At 44.2% G+C, this 12,469-nt stretch overlaps 1 long non-coding RNA gene across 1 annotated transcript; it reads right to left on the bottom strand.

Moving 5' to 3' along the window:
• Positions 1–1,059: 1,059 nt before the first annotated feature.
• Positions 1,060–12,390, bottom strand: LOC114117225 (uncharacterized). The gene is made up of 2 exons (XR_003590928.3): positions 12,244–12,390; positions 1,060–5,620 (listed from the first exon to the last, which is right to left on the bottom strand). It is a non-coding gene; the product is annotated as an uncharacterized LOC114117225 (long non-coding RNA).
• Positions 12,391–12,469: the final 79 nt, after the last annotated feature.

Here is a 12,469-nt window from a genome sequence, read left to right as displayed (position 1 = left end):
TGTGTTTGTATGTCTCCTCAGTTTATTCTTACGCAAACTCTCTCTGACATGAGAAAGTCTACAGGCTGTATTTTGAAATGATCTTAACTTTACTTAGGGGAAGTTCCCACTGTAACCTGCCTGTGGGTTCCTCCTGACTCTTGGAAGGAATCTGATGCTCTCAGAAGAACAAAAGGCGTAACTGATCTTTAAGAACCAGGAAATCTAGAGTGATTTCTCTACAGATTTCACCATAACTCTAAACCATTCATTTTTCACTTAAAAAGTAATGACTCAGACTGGTCCACCCTAGTTTGCCTTCTGAGAATTTGGTTGTGACCTTTTCTTTCTTTTTTTTTTTTTTCTTTTTTTTTTGGAAGGGCTCTCAGCAGTGGCTTGGGCATGACTAGTCAGTTTTGCTGACCCTGCACAACTGTCCCCTGGGCTTTGCGCCACCCACTGCCTGCACAGCTCATCCATGTCAAAGGCCTCAACTTGGCAGTGGATGGCATCCTCGTCCTTCCACATTCCTGGGTCACCAACGTGGGGCATGACCTCAAATTCACTGGTCACACATGCTGCCTCCAACCTGTCAGTTTCTGTCTTAAAAATAAACCTTGCCCCTGACTTGTCTGCTCCATCATGGCTGAGCCACATTACTGCCTCTCACTCCCCTTGCCTTCTCACACTTGCTTCAAAGCAGCAGGCCAGTTGACCTTGATGGAGGCTGGAAATAGAACTTAGCTCATGTTTCTTCTTCGCTCAAAATACAATTCTGGCTCCCTGTCTCACTCAGAATCGAGGCCAAAGTCCTTGTGGCCTTTCAGGACCCAAGCTCCAACTGCCCCCTGCCTCCTCTGCTCCCTCTGCTTCGGCCACACTGGTGCTTGCTCGTCCTTGAAACTGCCGTGTACATTCCTCCATAAGGCCTTCACCAGGGCTGACCTGCATCCAGACCCCCACGCGCCCAGGCTCTTCTCTGGCACTTCTGAGTACCCCTCCCCCAAGTCATTATCTGAGTAATACTGTTTGTGTCTGCACCTGCTAGAGCAGAAGCCCTAAAAACATAAGCACACTATGAGATTTTTATCTATTGTGTTTATTGATAAGTGCCCAGCATCTAGACCAGTACCTGGCACAGAATTGGAACTCAGTAAATACTTGCTGAATTAGCAAATCCTGTCCTGATAACACAGTCACACATTTATCAACCCTCAGCACTGGCGGACAGAACTAACAGGCTACTGAAAACTTCCTACAGGTAGGCACGACTGCTAGGGGCTTCCATGTGTGTTGTGTATTTAGCGATGAGCATTTTCAACTCCAGTGTGGAAACTGAGTCTCAGAGAGGGAGGGACTAGCTCAGGCCTCACTCAGCAGCTAGAGGGTGATAGAGACTGCGTTAGAGCCCAAGTCCTGATTCCTCAAAGCCTAACGGCTTTTGAACATATTTTTACCCTGACGCACTATTAGAAATTTTTGCAACTGAGTACACACATGTGCAAGTGAAACCAAAAAACTTAAAGTCAGTCGTTAACCCCCCCCCCCCGCCCCGCCTTTTTTTTTTTTTTCATAATACACAGGTATTTTCTCACGGAGAAGTGCTAACCCACTAAATTGCTTACCAGCCACTCTTGGGTCAAGACCGGTAGTTTGAAAAAAAGGTGTTCACCCACTTCACCTCAGTCAGCACCTCCCAGTTCTTTATTCCCAAAGGCCAGACTCATTCCTGTGGTTTCTCAGACTACCTCATCTGCCCACTGAGAGTTCTGGGGAATCAAAAGCCTGAGATTTTTGGCCCTTCAGTAACAATGTCCCCATTTAATCACAGTATATGTAGCCAGGAATGTACCTCTCTGTTCCAAGCACTGAACCCTGCTCACGGATGTCAGCCAAGTTCACTCTGAGCTCCAGGACAGGGTTTCCTGTCTCTGAGTCAGACTCAAGCTTGAGATAGGAACAGCCGACTTTTATGGAGGGAGTGGCATGTCAGACATATTTATGCATAGCATCCAATCCTCTCAAAAACCTAGTGATTGATTTTCCCCTTTGTACAAATGAAGTTTCTTCAGCAAAATATTCGAGTGCCTGCTGTGTGCTGAGCGTGGTTCTGGGCACCGGAGATAAGGCAGTGAATTTTGTTGTTGTTTAGTCGCTAAATCAGTCCGACTCTTTTGTGGCCCCATGGACTGGAGATCGCCAGGCTCCTCTGTCCATCGATTTCCCAGGCAAGAATACTGGAGTGGATTGCCATTTCCTTCTCCAAGTGAATAAGGTGGATAAAAAAGCTCTGCCTTGGTGGAGTTCATATGCCAGTAGGGGAAGGCAAACAGCAGGCAAAACTGATGTGTAAAAGACAGTGTATCAGAAGATAAGAGTTACAGGGGAAATGAGGCAGGGAAGGTCGGGGAGGGTGTAACAAGAGTGTGGCTGGGGTAGGCCTCTCTGAGATGATATTTGAAGAGAGACCTGATGAATTCGGTGGGGAATGAAGCCCTGCAGATACTTGGGACAGGGCATTCCAGACAGATGGAGCCGCGTGTGTAAAGGCCCTGGGGTGCAAGTATGCCCAGTATCCTCAAGGAACAGAAAGAGACTAGTGTGACTGCAGCAGAGTGAGGAAGGTGGAGAGTAGTCAGAGTTAAGTTGGGAAAAAGACCCAGGGGAGCTTGGGGTCTTGCCAGCCATTGTGAGGACCTTGGCTTACCTGTGAGCAAGGAAGATGCCATGGAGTGATCTGAGCCAAGGTTCTGGGCAGCTGTGGGGAGAGCAGACGGCAGAGAGTGAGGATGGAAGCAGGGGGACTGGTCAGGAGGAAACTGCAGTGTTCCAGGGAAGAGAGGACACTGTCTTGGACCCGACCATTGTGATGGAGGCTGTGAAAAGTGGTCGTTTCTGGAGACCTTTTTTAAAATCTTTTTTTTAAATGTCTTTTTTTTCTTTCTTTCTTTTTGGCTGTACTGGGTCTTCACGGCTGCAAGGGCTTTCTCTCCTTGTGACGAGCAGGAGCTATTCTCCGTTGCAATGAGAGGGTTTCTCATTGCAGGGGCTTCTCTTGCTGCAGAGCACAAGCTCCAGGTGCGAGGGCTTCAGCTGCGGCTCCCGGACTCTGGAACGCAGGCTCAGTAATTGTGGCACGTGGGCTTAGTTGCTCCACTGCATGTGGAACCTTCCCTGACCAGGGATCAGATCTGTGTTCCCTGTGCTGGCAGGCGAATTCTTAACCACGGCAGCCCAAGGGAAGTTCTGGAGACCTTTTGAAGACAGAAACAATGAGATGTGCTGCATGAGTCATGGCTGACTCGAGTTTTGTCCTAGGTTCGTGGTAGGATGGGGAAGCTTCAGTGGAGCAGGCTTGGAGGGGAAGATCAGAAGTTTCATTTTGTTGAACTTTGGGTCCCTCTTCCATAGTTGCATATGTGAACTTAGAGTTCAAGGTAAGTCTGGCCCGGAGATGCACACTGGGGAGTCAGCGTGTGATGGTGCCTTGGCTGGGGTCCCCAGGATGCAGAGCCTAATGCAGAGGACATATACCTTCATCCTAATGTACAGCATGACCCCAGAGAAATGTGGGTTGTGGGGGAGTTGGAAGGAGGGAGAGTCAGCAGACGTGTGCGTGGTGGGGTTGTGTGTGTGTGTGTGTGTGTGTGTATTAAGCACTCAGTTGTGTCCAACTCTTTGCGATCCCATTGACTGTAGCCCACCAGGCTCCTGTTGATGGAATTCTTCAGGCAAGAACACTGGAGTGGGTAACCATTCCCTTCTCCAGGATATCTTCCCAGGGATCGAAACCTGGACTCCTGCACTGCAGGCAGATTCTTTACAATCTGAGCCACCAGGGAAGCCCTTGGCCACCACCAAATGCGACCCTGAGGAACCATGTAATGAGAGTCTCAGCACCATTTCTTGGTGGGGAGGAAGGGGCAGAATTTATCTGCCATCTCCCTCTTCCAGTTGGTTGAAGATTTGCCCCATTGGAGACTGACTCTGTGCATTTCTGGGTTACATATGAAATCACCTGGGCACCAAGCTGGGCCCACGGGAGTGGTGAAGGTGAGAGAGGCAGGGTTCAGGCAGGGAGTATGGTCTGGCAAGTTGTTTGCTTCAGATCACTCAGCCCAGGCAGAGTCAGAATAAAGGACAAGCAAGGCCAAAGAGGTCTGAATGGGTCACCCCTCCAATCACTCAGATCTGCTCTTGCCATCCTACCCTTCCTTGAGAGGGGTGGTTTAAGTCCCACCAGACAGAGCCGCTTCAAGGTGATACAGCCAGTCCCTCGTCTGCCCCCATTCCATCATCCTTTACCTTGGCCAAAGCTGCAGCTGGTCTGGTTATTTCCTGGTGGGGTCATCCAGACTTTCATCCCCAAGGGGTCTGAACCTTTGACTGTCTTGCCCTGAGAGGGATGTGAATGCCACAACTGCAACTTACTATCATCAGTAAGTGTGGAGACATCAAGAGACACCCAAGGAGATTCTGAACCCTCTGCCTCATTTGGTTCATGCAGTCCTGACTCCTCATCCCATGCCATGCTGTGTGGCTTCAGTCATGTCTCTTTGTGACCCCATGGACTGTAGCCTGCTAAGCTCCTCTGTCCACAGGATTCTCCAGGCAAGAATACTGGAGTGGGTTGCCATGCCCTCCTCCAGGGAATCCCGACCCAGGGATCGAACCTATGTCTTTTATATCTCCTGCATAGGCAGACGGGTTCTTTACCACTAGTGCCACCTGGGAAACCTCTGACTCCTCATGGTGATCAAAATCTATCACCTCTGGCAGTATAGAAACTCTCTTTGCCTGCTGGTCCACCAGCAGGGAGGCCTGAAGACCAGGCGATGGTCATGTCTTCAAGTTCATTGGAATCCCAGGTACTCAACTGTATCCCCTGGTGGAAGTTTCCCAGCCCTGAGCACTGGGACCCTCAACCTGTCAGAGTCAATGTTTGCAGGGATAGGAAACACAAATTTTACCAGGGAGTCACTATGAGTAGTAGTTAGTTTGCTTCCTGTCCCCATGTGATCTAGCTTCAGGGGACACAGCAGCATATGTCTACTTCCTGGAGAACAGAGCTGCAGGGTATGGTCCTTGAATGATATCTCATGCCACTTGGGTGTAGGGGTACCTGGTAAGACCGGTGGATCCTTCTATCAGATGCCCATTGTCCCACCTGTTTTGCCAAGAAATGGGTCCCTTGGTGAGACAATGTGGTGTGGGGGACCATGTCACTGTATCAGGCAGCCTGAAGCCCTCAGATGGTGGTGCTGGTGATGGCCCCAAAGGCAGGCCAAGCAAGCCCATATCTGGAACTGCATCGATTTCAGTTAAGTACAGATCACTTCCTTCAAAGGATTCTGATGTACTTGATCTGCCGCCAGAGCAGTAGCTGGCTGGTCTCTTGGAGATGCAGTGTTGAAGGCTCAGCTTTGGTCCTGCAGACCAGGTGTCCAGCGGCAGCAGGACCCAGCCTTTAGGAAAAGGATCCCAGGTGACTTCACACCTTCATGTTGCCTGCTCTGTCCCTGGACTTTCATATCCTCATCGGGGAGGCTGGGCAGAGATGCTGGCTGACATTTACCAGCCACCTCGTCCCTTCCAGCTGGCTGTGGACCATCTCGCCAGCAGTGGGCATTCTCTGATGGACCTGAAATGTGAGACACAAAGATTTAATCCTCTGTGCCCCCACATACTGGCCACCACTGACACACCTTCCATTAAAAATTGTTTTAAATTTGCTTATTCAGCTGTGCCAGATCTTAGTTGCAGTGTGCGAGACTCGATCTTTGTTGCAGCATAGCCCGTGTGCATGCTCAGTTGTGTCTCTTAGCAACCCCACTGACTGTAGCCTGCCAGGCTCCTCCATCCATGGGATTCTCCAGGAAAGACTACTTGAGTGGGTTGCCATGCCCTCCTCCAGGGGATCATCCTGACCCAGGCATTGAATCACTGTCTCCTGTGTCTCCTGCATCGGCAGGTGGGTTCTTAACTGCTGAGCCACTGGAGAAGCACTTCTATTGTACAGATACCACATTTAGTTTGTCCATTTGTGAGCTGATGGACATTTGGATTATTTCCCCTTTTTTTGTGATTATGATGAATAATGCTGCCAGGAACATTCTTACACAAGGCTTTGCATAGACTTATGTTTTCATTTCTCTTGGATAGATACTTAGCACTGGAATTGCTGGGTCTTACTGTCAATTTATATTTAACTTTTTAAGATACTGCCAAACTGTTTTCTAAAGTGGCTGTACCATTTTACATTCCCACTAGCAGAGCCTGTAGGGTCTATTCTCCATCTTTGCCAACACTGGCATAAAGAGTCTTTGATTTCACATGCCATTATTTTAGACACAGAAAGAGTTATGCAGTGATGTCTCATTGTGGTTTTATTTTATTGGGTTGGTCAAAAAGTTTGTTTGAGTTTTTCCATAAGATATAACAGAAAAACTTGAATGAACTTTTGGGCCAACCCAATACATCTGTCTAGAGAAGACTCTAGAAAGCCAGACTGGGATGAAAGCTGGTGCTACATGTATTCATGGTGGGTAAGGGTGCTGTGTGGAGTCTCTGACTAGCCTCGATAGCAGAGTTCTGTGATGTGGAGCATATTTTATATGCTTAGTTACCATCTGTATGCATTTCTTTTTTAGTGAAATGTCTGTTCAGTTCTTTTACTCGTTTTAAAAATTGGGTTGTTTTTTGGCCCTGAAATGGAAGCAAACTAAGAATCCATCAACAGATGAATGGACAAAGAAGTCCATTTCATATATATATATAAAAGTGAGTCGCTCAGTTGTGTCTGACTCTTTGCAACCACCAGGCTCCTATATGTATAGCAATACTGCTGCTGCTGCTGCTAAGTCACTTCAGTCGTGTCCGACTCTGTGTGACCCCATAGACGGCAGCCCACCAGGCTCCCCCGTCCCTGGGATTCTCCAGGCAAGAACACTGGGGTGGGTTGCCATTTCCTTCTCCAATATAGCAATACTACTCAGACATAAGAAGAATGAGATATTGCCATTTGCAGCAATATGGATGGACCTAAAGAATATCACACTGAGTGAAGTGATATCATTTATACATGCAATCTAAAAAACAATACAAATGGACTTCCCTGGTGGTCCAGTGGCTAAGACTCCATGCTACCAATGCAGGGGGCCTGGGTTGGATCCCTGGTCAGAGAACTAGATCCCACATGCCACACTAAGACCCAATGCAGCCAAATAAATAAACAAGTTAACAAATATTTTAAAATGAAAACGAATACAGATGAATTTACTTATAAGACGGAAACAGACTAATAGACAGAAAAAACTTACGGTTACCAAAGGGAAACGTTGGGATGGGGGAGGGATAAATTAGGAGTATGGGATTGATAGATACACATGGCTATATATAAAGTAGATAAACAACAAGGATTTACTGTATAGCACAGGGAACTGTATTCAATATCTTATATTAATATATAATGGAAAAGAATCTGAAAAAATGTATACATATATAACTGAATCACTGAACTAAAGTAACACAGTATGGTAAATAAAATATACTTCAAATTACTGCGTTGTTTTCTTATGAGTTGTAAGAGTTTTAAAAAATATTTATTTATTTGGCGGTATCAAATATGGATGAAGTGAAATGAAGTGAAGTGAAGTCACTCAGTTGTGTCTGACTCTTTGCAACGCCATGGACTGTAGCCTACTGGGCTCCTCCATCCATGGGATTTTCCAGGCAAGAATACTGGAGTAGGTTGCCATTTCCTTCTCCAGGGGAACTTCCTGACCCAGGGATCGAACCCGGGTCTCCCGCATTGTAGGCAGACACTTTACTGTCTGAGCCACAGGGAAGCCCCATAATGGAAAAGAATCTGAAAAATATATATACATATATAACTGAATCACTGTAGAAAAGTAACACAGGATGGTAAATAAAATATACTCCAAATTACTGGGTTGTTTTCTTATGAGTTGTAAGAGTTTTAAAAAATATTTATTTATTTGGCGGTATCAGGTCTTAGTTGCAACATGCTGGATCTTTTGTGGTGGCACACAGACACTCTCGTTGTGGTGTACAGGTTCAGCAATTGGGCTGTGCTGGTGCTTACTTGCACCATGGCATGTGGGGTCTTATTTGCCCAACCAGGGATCTAACTCTCCTCCCCAGCAACTCCCCTGCATTCCAAGGTGGATTCTTAACCACTGGACCACCAGGGAAATCCTGAGAATTCTTTATATAATCTGGATACAAATCTTTATTAGACATGTGATCTGCAAATATTTCTCCAGTCTTATGGCTTGCATTTCCATCTTCTTAACAATGTCTTTCAAAGTACAGAAGTTATTAATTTTGACAAAGTCCAATTTATCCATTCTTTCTTTTAGGGGTTATACTTTTGGTGTCATATCTAAGAAACTTCTGGTTAATCCAGTATCACAAAGATTTTCTCTGAGGGTTTCTTCTAGAAGCTTTACAGGTTTTACAAATAGATCTATGATTCATTTGAGTTGTTAATTTTTACATATGGTACAAATATGGTACAAAGAGGGTTTTCAGAAATTTGTTTTGCTTTGTGGTATGTGTGTCTTTGGTGTCTGAGTATCCAGTTGTTCTTGTACCATTTGCTGTAACACCTGTTATTTCTCCACTGAATTGCCTTCGCATCATTATCAAAAATTAATTCATCATTTATGTGTGGGACAATTTCTTGACTTTGTATTCTGTTCTGTTGATCTATTTGTCTGTGTTGACGGCCAATACTGCTCTTTCTTGTTTTCTGTAGCTTTTATCATAAGTCTTGAAGCAGGTAGTGCAAGTCATCTGACTTTCTTCTCTGGATATGTTGCTCCTTCGCATTTCTGCATCAACTTTAGAAATGATCAATTTCAACAAAGAAATTTATTGGGGTTTTGATTGGGATTGCATGAATCTTTCAAGCCACGAACACAGTTTCTCTAATTGTTTAGTCTTTAGTTTTTCTCAACACTGTTTTATAACTTTTCAAGTATATGTGTACTTTTGGGGTCATATTTATTCTTAAATATTTTATTTTTATAGATGCTATTTTAAATGATATAAAACTTTTTAAAATTTCTGATTTCTTATAGAACTGATTTGTGTATATTCATCTTGTATTTTGACACTTTGCAAAGCTAAGAATTCTAGTAGGTTATTTTGTAGACACCATGAGATTTTCTATTATCATGCTGTCTGTGAATAAAGACAGTTTTTCTTCTTCCTTCCCATTCTAAATGTCTTATTTTTCTTATTGGACTGGCTAGAACTCTAGTGTAATACTGAATTGAAGTGGTGACAACTCTAAACTCCAATGTTTTGGTAATGTTTGGCCTGATTGTATGTCAGGCACATGATTTGCATTTAGTAACATATATAACACACTTTCTGTATCCATTCATCCACTACTGGACACTTAGATTGTTTCCATATCTTGGCTACTGTAAAAAATGCTTCAGTGAATATGGAGGTGCATAAATCAGTGTTCTTGTTTTCCTCAGATGAATACCCAGAAGTGGAATTGCTGAAAAATTGGTAATTTTATTTTTTTTAATAAAAAAATTTTGGGGGGCTACATGCCATGCAGCATGTGGGATCCTAGTTCCCTGACCAGGGATCGAACCTGTGGCCCCTCCATTTGAAGGGTGGAGTTCTAACCACTGGAATGCCAGGGAAGTTCCTATTTTTAATTTTTTCAGGAGCCTCCATACTATTTTCCACAGTGGTTGCATCGATTTTCCACCAACAGTGCAAAAGGGTTCCCTTTTCTACACATCCTTGCAAACACTTATTATTTCTTGTCTTGTTGATAATAGCCAATCTAACACATCTGAGGCGATAACTCACTGTGCTTTTGATTTGCATTTTCCTGATGATTATTGATATTGAGCATCCTCCCATGTACCTGCTGGCCATCTGTATGTCTTTGGAAAAATGTCTATTCAGATCCTCTGCCTTTTTTAAAATTGGATTATTTGGAAGTTTTTTTTTTTTTTTAATAAGACATGAATGTTAGATTTTGTCAAATGCTGGAACACTGCTTCAAGTTAAAATATTGTGGCACTCCACTTCCAACTACTAAGAAAAATGGACAGCACTTGGTGGATTTTTCTGAATCTAATGAGATTATTCTTCTTTCTTTCCTTTCCTTTCCTCTGTTAATTGGGGAATTACACTGATTGATTTTTTTTTAAACTTTTCATTTTGTATTAGGATATAGCCGATTAACAATGTTTTGATAGTTTCAAGTGAACAGCAAAGGGACTCAGCCATACATATACGTGTATCCATTCTCTCCTAAACTCTCCTCTTATCCAGGCTGCCACATAACATTGAGCAGAGTTCCTGTGCTATATGGAGTGAGGTGAAAGTGGTAGTCGCTCAGTTGTGTCTGACTCTTTGTGATTCTATGGGCCATAGCCCGCCAGGGTCCTCTGCTATATAGTATTGGTTATCCATTACTGGTTATCCATTATTGGTTATCCATTTTGAATATAGCACACTGATTGCTTTTAAAAGTTCTGGGCAAGTCACTTCATCTTTCATGGCCTCATTTTCATTTTTTTTTCTTTTTGCCTGTAAAATGGGACAATAATACTCATCTTAAAGCACATTTATGAGGCTGGTTGGCACACATTGGTATATGCAAAATACCTGTCATAAAGTAGGCACACCATATAAACTTGACCATATTTTACAGACTAAATCATAGCTATCTGTGTTCATATCTTACCCACAGGCTATCTCTCCCTTCTCCAGGCAGAGACATCTCATAATTCTTTCCTACTTCCAGATGAGCTATTTCAAATCTTAAAAGATGATGCTGTGAAAGTGCCACACTCAATATGCCAAAAAATTTGGATAACTCAGTGACCACAGAACTGGAGAAGGTCAGTTTTCATTCCAACCCCAAAGAAAAGCAGTGCCAAAGAATGTTCAAACTACTGCACAACTGCACTCATTTCACATGCTAGCAAACTAATGCTCAAAATTCTCCAAGTAAGGCTTCAATAGTATGCGACCTGAGAACTTCCAGATGTTCAAGCTGGATTTAGAAGAGGCAGAGGAACCAGAGATCAAATTGCCAACATCCGTTGTATCATAGAAAAAGCAACAGAATTCCAGAAGAACATCTACTTCTGCTTCATTGATTACTCTAATGCCTTTGACTGTGTGGATCACAACAAACTGTGGAAAATTCTTCAAGAGATGGGAATACCAGACCACATTACCTGCCTCCTGAGAAATCTGTAAGCAGGTCAAGAAGCAACAGTTAGAACTGGACATGGAACAACAGACTGGTCCCAAATTGGGAAAGGAGTACAAAAAGGGTGTATATTGTCACTCTGTTTATTTAACTTATATGCAGAGTACATCAAGCAAAATGCTGAACTGAATGAAATACAAGCTGGAATCAAGGAAATATCAAAAACCTCAGATATGCAGATGATACCACCCTTATGGCAGAAAGCAAAGAGGAACTAAAGAGCCTCTTGATGAAAGTGAAAGAGGAGAGTGAAAAAGCTGGTTTAAAACTCAACATAAAGAAAGCTAAGACCATGGCATCCAGTCCCATCACTTCATGGCACATAGATGGGGAAACAATGGAAATAGTGATAGACTTTATTTTTTGGGGCTCCAAAATCACTTCAGATGGTGACTGCAGCCATGAAATTAAAAGATGCTTGCTCTTTGGAAGAAAAGCTATGACCAACCTAGACAGCATATTAAAAAGCAGAGACATTTACTATATCGACAAAGGTCCGTCTAGTCAAAGCTATGGTTTTTCCAGTAGTCACGTATGGATGTGAGAGTTGGACCATAAAGAAAGCTGAGCACTGAAGAATTAATGCTTTTAAACTGTAATGTTGGAGAAGGCTCTCGAGATTCCCTTGGACTGCATGGAGATCAAACCAGTCAATCCTAAAGGAAAGCAACCCTGAAATTCATTGGAAGGACTGATGCTGAAGCTGAAACTCCAATACTTTGGCCACCTGATGCGAAGAACTGACTCACTGGAAAGACCCTGATGCTGGGAAAGATTGAAGGCAGGAGGAGAAGGGGACGACAGAGGATGAGGTGGTTGGATGGCATCACCAACTCGACGGACACGAGTTGGAACAAGCTCCGGTAGCTGGTGATCGACAGGGAATCCTGGCGTGCTGCAGTCCATAGGGTCGCAAAGAGTCGGACACGACTGAGGGACTGAACTGAAGTGCTTATTAGTATAGTGCCTATTGGCAAGATACGTACATGAAAGCATGAGTCGCTGGCCGCCGCTTACCCTCCCGGGTCGAGAAGCTAAAACTTCCGCAACCAAATGAGAAAGAGACTGAGGCCTTATCCGGACCAATCGGAGCCCATCTTCTGGGTTCCAGAAGACGCCCGCCGCATTCTGACGATCGAACCAGGGTCTCGGAATTGACCAATCAGCATTGAGCCCCGCCCCAATGTTGCGCCTGGTGCTTCTGATGCGAAG

The sequence above is a fragment of the Ovis aries genome, chromosome 12 (assembly GCF_016772045.2).
Source record: "Ovis aries strain OAR_USU_Benz2616 breed Rambouillet chromosome 12, ARS-UI_Ramb_v3.0, whole genome shotgun sequence".
In the NCBI taxonomy this organism is placed as follows: Eukaryota; Metazoa; Chordata; class Mammalia; order Artiodactyla; family Bovidae; genus Ovis; species Ovis aries.
The sequence above is the reverse complement of the archived record's forward strand: the minus strand, read 5'-3'. Positions and strand labels throughout refer to the sequence as shown.